Source organism: Pundamilia nyererei, unplaced genomic scaffold (assembly GCF_000239375.1).
Source record: "Pundamilia nyererei isolate P.nyererei 1_Seehausen unplaced genomic scaffold, PunNye1.0 scaffold00497, whole genome shotgun sequence".
NCBI lineage: Eukaryota > Metazoa > Chordata > Actinopteri > Cichliformes > Cichlidae > Pundamilia > Pundamilia nyererei.
The window spans coordinates 149,985-160,944 of record NW_005187898.1 but is presented as its reverse complement, the minus strand read 5'-3'; the positions used below and the strand labels follow the sequence as shown (position 1 = coordinate 160,944).

At 41.1% G+C, this 10,960-nt stretch overlaps 1 pseudogene; it reads left to right on the top strand.

The window, feature by feature from the left end:
• Positions 1 to 1,935: 1,935 nt before the first annotated feature.
• LOC102213085 (alpha-tectorin-like) lies at positions 1,936 to 10,377 on the top strand (annotated as a pseudogene).
• Positions 10,378 to 10,960: the final 583 nt, after the last annotated feature.

Here is a 10,960-nt window from a genome sequence, read left to right as displayed (position 1 = left end):
CGTAATACTATCCTCGAATGCTAACATTAACATGTAATGTGTGTTTTTGCTATGGGAACAAACTCCAATCGAAACAGAGTTTGATGGGTTTTGACTTGTTTCATTGTGGTTCTTTCTACCATAGTTTTACTGGAGAAACCTTCAGGTATTGATGATTGCAGAATTGAAAGGGACTCTGTTTCAGATGAATAGATTTAAGAGATTTCTTGCATATATATTTCAAAGGTAAAAGTTTAGATTCATTTTCCATTTAGACTGTATTTATTACCAACAAATGGATTACTGGAATAATAATCCACTGTTTTTGTTGGTGGGGGGGTTAACCCATTTTTCTGGTAACACCTAAATAAACTTTAGTCTCCGTGGAGCCTTTGTAGGTACAATAAACTCTGCCTGGATGTGCTGGTTGTAGGGCCAAGGACAGCCCAGCTGTTTCTTGATAGTGCAGAGATATTTGTTTCTTATCTGGAAAGTTGACGTAGGACAGAGTTTATGAAGTCCTGTGAAATATCTGAGAATATGAGAGTAGGCCTGTCGCAGTCTGTCTGATCACATGTTCTGTTTCTTTCTGTATTTTTTCTAAAATCAACATTTCTTTTTGTACTTTTTTCACTTTTTGCTTTTCACTGCTTTAAATTAGAAACAGTGATTTCAGATGTGTCATTGTTATTGGTTTTTTTTTTTCTTCACACAGTTCATTGTTCCTCTGTGGTGCTGACCCACACAGTGCTGAATCAGTAGCGAGCACTTCACATCAGGTAGCTCCACTGTGGACTCCACCTCCACCTCTTCTCTCCTCTGGGGTGTGGACCGCCTGAAGGATGCAAATAAAGAGAGAGAGAGACAGAGAGAGCAGCAGTTTGTCTCACACAGAGACACCAACAGATGAATCTGCCCATCTGCTACCTCCTCCTTCCTCCTCATCCTCCATCAGAGCTGCAGAAGGTAAGAGAAGCTGGACACGCTGCACACCTCTACTCTCATTTTAGCTTTTGGACCAAACAGCAGCACTGCTCAGTGGATACATCCACAATTCAGAGCTCTGAGAGACAAAGGAAGACTAATAAACACATAACACGAAGGATGATAAATAATTATAAATAGGCTGATTTCCACATGGGGATCTGTAGCACTGTATTTCAGTTATGATATTCATTAGTGTGCGTATTTTAAAAAAAGGACATATTTCTACTTGTCTTTATTCTCTGAGGGTGAAGGTTTCAAACCTTGGTGTTGGATTATAAAAATAAACTTCTAGTTTGGAGATTAAATCTGTCAAATGTCTGTGTGAAGAATCAGATTTGACAGATGAGTACAGGAGCAGCAAGATGTTCGAACAACAATTTAAATCCATTTCTGTTTGTTTAACAGCCTCAGTATTAACATACAAACTCTGTGTCTGTCACTATTTTCCCCCACGTTACCTACAGTAAACAACATTGATCACCTGGGATGTTGTACCAAAGGCAGTTCATGACTTACAAGAGCTAAAGCACAATGGCAAAGATGTAATCTTGTACTAAATTACAGATTAGAGATTAAAAGGTGTGATGAAATCACTGCCTACTGACAATCAGTTCTCTGGAATATTATGTTATTATTCCTGGAAGAGGTTTAGGCATTAGAGACATTTCCATGTCTGTGATTGGTCACATGCTGCCAGCACCACCACTTTCATGTCAATCCTGGACTAACTTGTGAAATAACCACATTTTTGTGAACACTTAACTTGATTTCCAGTGAAGCTCTCTGTAAATGTCAAAATCAGAGCATTTTCAGTCCCAACTCTGCACAGCTCCTGGTCATATCTGTCACATACAGGTTCTGTATGGAGCTGTAAGGCTGTTGATGTCACAGTAGCAGCTCCCTGAAAAAGAAGCTAAGCACCAAAGGTAAAAGTGGTCATCAAGATGAAGAAGTCCTCTAGTAGCCTGTATGAGTGTGAAGGCAGCCCACAGTTACTCACAGACTAAGCAGAGTGCAGCACCAGTGGTTGCTAAAAAACAGAAGTTTGAGTTTGTCGAGGTCATGGAGCTGGTGAGTTGGTGTTTTTCACAATGTATTTTTCACTAATTTTCTTTCAGTCTCTTTTAAAGAAACTTTTTCACTTTCACAATTTAATATCTCATACATAGACTCGGCTTCATTTTTCAAGTGGTCAGCAATTTTCTGTCCATTCAGAAATGTCGCAACTGTGTGGCTTTCAGGTCTCTGTCAGCTGATTGGCCTCCTTTAAGATGCTCCACCTCCTGTTCGTCCTGTCTGTTCTGATTGGGGTGTCAGGTAAACACACACCTGGAAGCCATTTTAAGTGTTTCCTCCCATCACTTTAGTGCAGGGGTGTCCAATTCCACTCCTCAGGGGCCGGTGTTCTGCTTGTTTTAGCAGGATGCCGGCCCTCCTCAACATATCTTGAAGTTCTCCAGAAGCCTGGTAATGAACTAATCAGGTGTGCTGACCCAGGGTGATATCTAAAACCTGCAGGTCACTGGCCCTTGAGGCCTGGAGTTGGACACCCCTACTTTAGTGGAAGCAACATAAACATAGCACAAACACCCTGAGCAAAAAAGAGCAGAAAGATTTGAAGTGTTAAAGGGAATGACGCTTTAATAACCTAACAAATATTGTGCATCTTTGTTTTTAAGGTTTGCTAACTTATAGTATAAACTGTAAATTCATGATGTTGATTCTTTATTAACAAACACTGTTTTATCCACTCATGATGTTACTGTTTGAACCTGCTGCACTCCCTGTTTGTCCAAACAACTAGCTAAGACTAAAGCTCACAGCACTCATGTGCCTCCATATCTTCAGGAGCTTGGCAGATAATCACTGTTTCTTCAGTGTTGGACATCAGCTCATGTCCAATCACTTATTACGGACAGAAGTACGAGCAAATCTATGTGAGTATCCTGATGTTTTTATGTTTTAAACAATTCTGTCATCCCCACTTTTGCTGATGAGTATCGCCTCGATATACCTCCTGAGATTTTCTAGCAGGAGGACATTTTTGTTCAAGAATTCTTTTATGAATGAGAAAATAATGAAACAAAAACTTCTCACAGAAGAAGGAGCTCAAATGTGAAGATAAAATTAAACCTCATGAAGGAGACCTAAACTCTTGACTCTTTCTTATCTCATTGAGGCGACCGTTTTGATGTGATGCCTGTGAGAGAAACCCCATGCATCGTTCATGTAGATGATTATTAATGGGTTAAATATGTATTTTATGCTTGTCTTTCTATATTTTATTTCTTTCTATCTTAATATTAAGCAGCCAATTTGGCTTTCAATTAAATATATAAAAAAAATTTCATCTTTGTAACAGTGGAATCAATATATTAAGATTGATCCTCTGGGTCTAACTGGATCTATGGTACGTAGAAGGCACATCAACATCCGTCCATCTATGCCGCAGTTTTTGCCGTTATCAGAGAGATAACCATGTTTGCTAGTATGGCAGGGTGTAGGTTCTAGCTGGGCTGGACCGGAGGGGTGGAGCAGTGGATTCAGGGTGTGATTACTGGAGAGGCTGACCAGCACAGCAAGTCTTCATCATCTAATCATGCCTCCCCTAATTAAGTACGATGCCAGGACCTGACAAGAGTTGTGCGACATGCTGAGCTAGAGGAGGCAACTAGTGGGTTTGTAGAAAAGACGTAGTATCACTGATTAGTTGTGTCTTTGACTTCTAACAGGTCGCCTTCATGAGTGAAAACATTGCATTCTGCTTCGACAACTTTTTCAACCCTGAAACTGGAGGTGACTGTCTTGTGGGGACTGCACCTGACTCAGACAGCATTGAGTTTTGGATAAATGAACCCAATGCTGAAATCCAAAAGCTGATTTATGACAATGTAGCAACCATTCAGAACAGGATGGAATGATATGTGTTGTTTATCATGGAGCTCAATGGGAAAAATGTGAGTTGTTTTAGACTAAATTAACTGTGTAAGAACAAAAAATAAAATTTGACATGATTTTTTTTTATCATATTAAACATTGGTGAACACTTTCAGAATTCCTAATAGTGTCTGAATCTTCTCTGTTTACTTTACAGTATGGTTTGGTTCCGGTTAATTTTGGGACACAAACTGTTTTGATTGTGGAAATATTGGCATTTGGTTCAGTGGTGAGTCTCTGCATGTGACAGATAATAAATAACATGTTAAGATATTGACAAAAACAAAAAACAACAAGAACATCAACAGAAAAACCCCAAACACACACACATTCAAAAAAAATCTGTAGTAGACAGACAGTTTCCATATCAGTAAGGATCATTCAGACATGTTTATTTCACAAGTAGATTTTTATCCATTCTTCTGTCTGAAATCAGTTGTCTTTACTCTGTGATTGTAACATTGCTTGTGTTTATTTCTGTCTAGGCATTTGAGGCTCAGGTTGGTGGTATCACAACTGATATAATGGCTGTTTTGTTCGGTCCCAGCAATCGTCAGTATCAAAGATTCTTTGACATCAGTGGATGCAGATATGCTGGTTGGTGAATCTCAGGCTTCAAAACTTGACCCATGTGTTCTGTATTTCAATGTTACCATGATGTTTCTGTCAGTTGTTATTAAACTAGTCAGCGATGTTTGAGTTTTAAACTAAACTAAACCCTCATTTCAGGTGGTTTGTATGAATACGGTGCAGTGCTGAGCTCAGATCTGGAAACCTGCTCTAGTCTCACCTGTTCTGACACTGCTGCACTGCAGATTTCTGGCTGTGGCCCTCTGGAGCGTTGTGAAGGCAACGGCATGTAAATATATCTCTTTGTATTTCAAAGAAACGTCTGTGATCACTTTCTTACCTTTAGCTGGTCCCCACAGAGGGATACTCGGGCCTGAGTCTGTGTTTGTGATTTGGTGCTATATAAAGAAAATTTAATTGTATTCAATTAATGAATATGTATAAAATGTCTCTTCCCCACTGGTTTGGCGTTCAGCAGCACCTCGTGATGTTTTTTCATTCTTGTTTGTTTCCTTTCTTTCTACCAGCTGCATGTCGTACTCCACATGCACTGTGACTGGCCCCACTGTCATTGACTTCCACGGCCAGGTTAACTCTGTTGAGGATCGGTGTTCATACTCTCTGGTCTTGACTCCATCAGTCCCAGACTTCCATGTTCTGGGGAACTTCCGGGAACGTCGACGTAAAGACGTGACCTTTTTGGACAGTGTGACACTGGTTCTGGACAGGCCCAGCATTAAAATTCATCTGGAACAATGTGGGACAGTTTGGGTAAGTTACCTCCACCCACAGTTTAGTCAGTGCAGTCTAATGATAGTTGCTGCGAAATCAACCGGTTGTGTGGTTCAGATGTTTCACTTACTATTTTCTACACTTTGCTTGTTATCCAGCTGGGCAACTCAATCCTGACCCTCAATAGTTCGCCTCAGCTGGTTCACAATGTGGAGCTCTCTAAAGACCGAACTGGAGTCACTGCCAAGGTGTCGCTCTCAAACTCTACCATCTCTGTCTTCTTTGACGGCTACACTGCACAGATCCACTTAGAAGGTACTGAAAATAAAATGTTTTATTCACAATGGGGAATGTAAAGGGTACATGCAATGTAAAAAAAAATCCCTCCTTTCTGTTGATTTATCTGCTAATGATTGCTCTGTCACCTCCTGGTCACCCTGGTCACCTCCTTCAGCTTTACCAGGTGAACACCACATGTTCCTAGGCTAGCCAAGAGATATAATTTCTCAAACATGTCTTTGGTCTACCCCAGGCCTCCTGGTAGGTCATGCCAGGTACATCTCACACAGAGGTAATGTTTTCAGACATTGTCCAAACCATCTCAACTGGCCCTTTTTCATGTGGGGCATGATGAGCAGCTCTACTCTAGGCCTCTCTCAAAGGACCTATCTCTTCACCTTGTCTCTAAGGGAGGTCCAAGTACCCTTTGGAGGAAGTAGAAACGAAGTAGAATGTAGAAAAAGCGTAGAAAAAAGTACTTTTATGAAAGAGTGAGTGGGTGGATGAGGAAAGTTGTATAAAGTGCCAGATCTCAATGACTTGGGGCCCATCGGGGTCCCATCATTAATCCATCTGGGCAAACACATTTGGGGCCACCATGGAAACTGAGGACAAAATTAGCTGGACCCCAGATGGATTTCCCAAGTGGGCCCCAAATATTGGCCCTGCTACTCCCTATTTGGGCCCCACATATGTGTGTGGGTACAGTCGAGCATATGTGGGACAAACAAGTCTGATTGACGGAGGCTCCATCTTACAACTTATAGGAAATAAAGGACCTGTTGATAACATCTCATTGCCAGATACCACACTACACATTCATGGGTTTAATATTAGGCAGGAGTTTATAGTGTTATGCCTGATCAATTTAAAATATATAAGAAAAATACTGACATTTCTTCCAATTTATGACATAAAAAGTACACTGTGTCCTGAACCTTTCCAGGACCTGCTGATTTAACTCTAGAGGGTCTGTGTGGAAACTGCAGCAGCTCTCTGAGTGACCTGAGGCTCTCTGAGTACAGCTCCACCAGGTAAGGCCTCATCACAAGCTCAGAGTCCCTCTGACTGCTTCTCGTTAACAAATAGTTTGTGGATATTCTGCATGTTTGTGTTATTGAGACTGAGCAGGCAATTGTCCTGACTCTGTGTTGTGTGTTGCCCCATAGTTGTGAGGTGAAATACAATGATGCTGCTGACAGCACAATCAAATGCAACAAGATGATTGAACAGTAAGCAGACTGATTCAGCCAACATAAAACATCTGTGTCTATATTTCTCCTGTACTGGTCCTTGTGCTTCATCTGTGCCATCATATTTTTATGCATGCTAATGGCTTTTATGGATACAATAAGCATCTGCCACCTGTCATCTGTACAGATGGAATATAAACACTCCTGATCACAGATGATAATTTTACTTTCTCCAATTATTTCTTTCTGTGGTAAAGCTGTAATCTCTTGAAGGAGGCGCCCTTCTCCTCCTGTAACAGTGACATTGACCCAGAGCCCTACATAACCGCCTGCACCGACACTTTGTGTAAATATCCTGCAGTGGACGGACTCAACTGTCAGTTCCTGAAGGCCTACGCCAGAGCCTGCAGATTACACTCTCGAAACCACACTCTCGAGGTCAACGACTGGCTGCTGTAAGATATGAACAACTCTACAGTTCTTGTCCTGCAGCATTCACAAGCCGATTTTTATATCTCACATGTTTTCTGAATAACACATCAGTGTGTTCCTCTGTAGCCTCTGAGGCCTTCTGTCAGGACAGGACCTGCAGCGATCACGAGTTCTGCGGTGAGAAGACGGTCGGTGGTGACACTCGCTGCTTCTGTCGGATCATTTTTGCCTCCAAATACAGATCAACCAACACTTTGGGTACGATATCTCTGACAAAAACATGTCAATAGGGCTGAATGATTGAGTAAAAAGTTTTTGATTATTTATTTTATCAATAATTTGATGTTTAGGTGATCAAACAGTCTGCAGCCAGAACTCTGCTTCGCTCTCTCTGGCCGGTTGTCTTTTGGAGGACAAAGGCATTGCATACTCTGACTTACACCTCATTGACCAGACCTGCAGGGGTCAGATGGATGAGCTTACCCACATGGTGACCTTCAGCTTCAACAGCAGCAACAGCTGTGGGATGGTGATCACAGTGGGTTTTCTCCTCCAACTCTTTAACTTCTACCAACAGCCAACCTCTTCCAGCACTCGGTTGAGCTTCTCCTCCTCTGCTGAATCTTTCTGTGGGTCCAGGTTTAGCTTTGAGTTCTGATTGGCTTCAAGTCTTGTTGGCCATCTATGATTCTTATTCTACCCAGTTAGCTCCTAAAAGTTTCACATTAGTTATGTAAAAGACAAAACAATGCCTTTTTAGTTACATTACAAATTAATTCACTTCAGTTAAAGCTGACATTAGTGAAATTGCAGTTGCCTGCAATTGCAATGCAGGCAACTGCAAGTAAAAAAAATAAATACTTCATTCATTAATTAAATTTAATTCTAAATTATATTATTGATTTTATAGATGGAAGAAATGAGATGGAGAGAAACTAATACAGGAGAAAAACTCTCTTTTGTTAGTGCTCCTGAAGAAGTGTTTAGATGAAATGAGGGCTTTTCAGAGAGCTTTTTCCACAACCTTATAAGACATTTCAATATTCCAGGCTAGAAGTAACAAATGCATAAGCTAGTTTTTGAGCATTACTCTGAGACAGGATATTTCTGATTTTAGTGAATTTGTGCAGATGAAAGAAGATACACTGCTCTATAAATAGCTTTGAGCACTGTATTTGTGCCCAAGTACAATATCCTCAGTTTTGTCTGAAATAAAAAGTAGAAAGTTGCTGGTCCAAGGACCTGATGCTCTCTAATGGACCCTGTGTTTAATCCAAGATTGCCATTTTCCATAGAATACAAAAATTGGCAGGTTCACCACTCTATGCTTTTCACAGATGAGACCAGGTTTCACCCGTTCACCTGAACGTTATGCTGCCTGTAACATCATTCGGCATGAATAGTTTGGTGGTGGGTTAATGATGGTCTGCTGAAACATATCCATAGACGGAAACACAGAATCTGAAGACTAGGCTGACTGCAATTAGGTATCAAGACCCAGTGAAATCTTTGGACCCTAATCCTTGTAGTGCAACATGATAATCAAACTCCTGGAAGAGGAAGGAATTGATACCACTGACTAGACACACACTAACCTGAACTAAATCCAAATAAACACCTATATACTGATGGATTGTGTGCTGCCAGGTTCCTCCTCAGACCTCTGGAGACTAATTTCAGTTGCAGGTTTGAGCCCTGGCTTGGACAGTCTCAGTAGTTGTGTCCTTGGGCAAGACACTTCATCCGTTGCCTACTGGTGGTGGTCAAAGGGACCAGTGTCCGGCAGCCTCGCCTCTGTCAGTGCGCCCCAGGGCAGCTGTGGCTACAATGTAGCTTGCCATCACCAGCGTGTGAATGTGTGTGTGAATGAGTGGATGACTGAATGTAGTGTAAAGCGCTACACAAATACAGGCCATTTACCATTTTAAATTCCGGGTGTCCTTGAATTTAGCTTTCAACAGGTTCTAATATTAACTTTCATCAAATGATGTGGTTTCCTTTTGTTCCTAAAGCGTTACACAGTCGAATGCTGTTGTTTGGTGATTGCATTCAAATCCTTTTGTTTTCAATCGATCCTACAGTCTAACAACAGCCATATTATCCACAAGAACACTATCACAAACCAGAAGAGCTCCTCTGGTGTCATCACTCACCAAGACCAAATTTACATCGACTTCTCTTGCGTCCACATTCAGCCAGATATCGAGACTGCCAACTTCAGAATCAGAGACAGGTGTGTGGTTGGTTTTTTTTGTGTGTGAATCATGTTGTTGTTGTTTTTTGTTTCAAAGAAAGCTAAATTGTGTGTCTGTTCTGTAGTTCTGTGATCCAGCATGCTACACCCAGTGATTGGAATTACACTTTGACCATGAAGGCCTACTTTGATCTGGGCCGCACACAAGTTGTGGAGTCTTTTGCTGAAGTTCCTCTGAACCAAAGAATCTGGGTGGAGCTGAAGGCTGATGGGTTGGATGGAGACATGGTTGCCATGGTAACAGACTCTTGCTGGACCACCGACGTGGCATCGTCCACTGGGAGTCTCAGATATGACCTAATTATCGATGGGTGAGACCAAATTCATTCATAAATATAATTTTTTTGATAATTCTGATCAACTCCACACAAAACTGTTTCCTATCTGTTGGCAGCTGTGCTAACCCTGTTGACCTGACTGTGGACGTGAAGGAAAACGGACTGGGAACCTCCAACTATTTTTCCTTCAATATGTTTCAGTTCACTGGGAGCACAGCTGAAATCTACCTGCACTGCAAAATTTACCTGTGCCCTAAACGGAGAAACAAATGCACTCCGGTAAACACACCGCACACACACTCATGGAAAGCTTTACTCCCTAAAATGTGCAGTCTCTTATTGATTCCCTATTGGCTACTGAAGAAGGTGAACTCTAGTTTATTTAACCTTTAAAGTAACTACGAATGCAGTCAAAGTTTCATGGTGTTTTAGTTTTTATAACTGTCCACATGATGAACCACTTGTAGTTTTCAAACAACCTAACGTGACTTTGTCAAGCTAAATGTCTTAAAGGAGTCAAGCTAAATGATTTGTATAATCATGTAATGTTTATGAAGACTGAATAAAAGATACAAACCAAAACATTTAAATGATAAAATGAAAGAATTGTGACGTCTGGACTTTGTCGCTCTCTGTCTTTACCTATCAGACTTGTAAAGGAGCTGCTCGCAGACCAGCCAGCTCCAAATACAAACGAGAAGCACCAGCCTTCATCAGCTTGGCCTGGACTAATTAGGTATGACATACTTCTGCTGTTTTACATCATCGGGTAATATTATAATGTGCTGATGGATGCTGCTCTCTGTGCATGAAGAGCTGATTTTAATACAACTCTGGGAAACAAAATGAGCAAAATGATTCAGACAAAGCAAAGTCTCCTAAATTAAATTAAAAAAAAAAACCTTGCCTAATGGTGGTTCAAACCAAATATTAGATTAAGTCAACTGCACACCATCTGTTGAATTTGTATCTCCAATATTCTTCACATTTTGAATATTTTGATAAGCCACTTTAATGAGTGAGTCAAATGTGGTGGGCCTCTGCAGCCTGACAGTCCAGCATCAGGGTGAAGGTTGACCCTCAAAGACAGGTCAACTGATTAGAGAAAGAAGTACGAGGTGATTGGCTAAAAAGAAGCCAAAGGGATGTACAAGAGCATGAGGGTCACAGGTTGGTCTGGTTTTTTCTTCTTAGGTTGTTTCCAAGGTGACCCTGACTGACGGATAAGGCTGCCAGTCCCTGACTTCTGACTCATCTTGACCCAGAGCCTGGATGTTTATAAGGGTGAACTCATAATTCGCTACTCTGAGGCTGGGTTT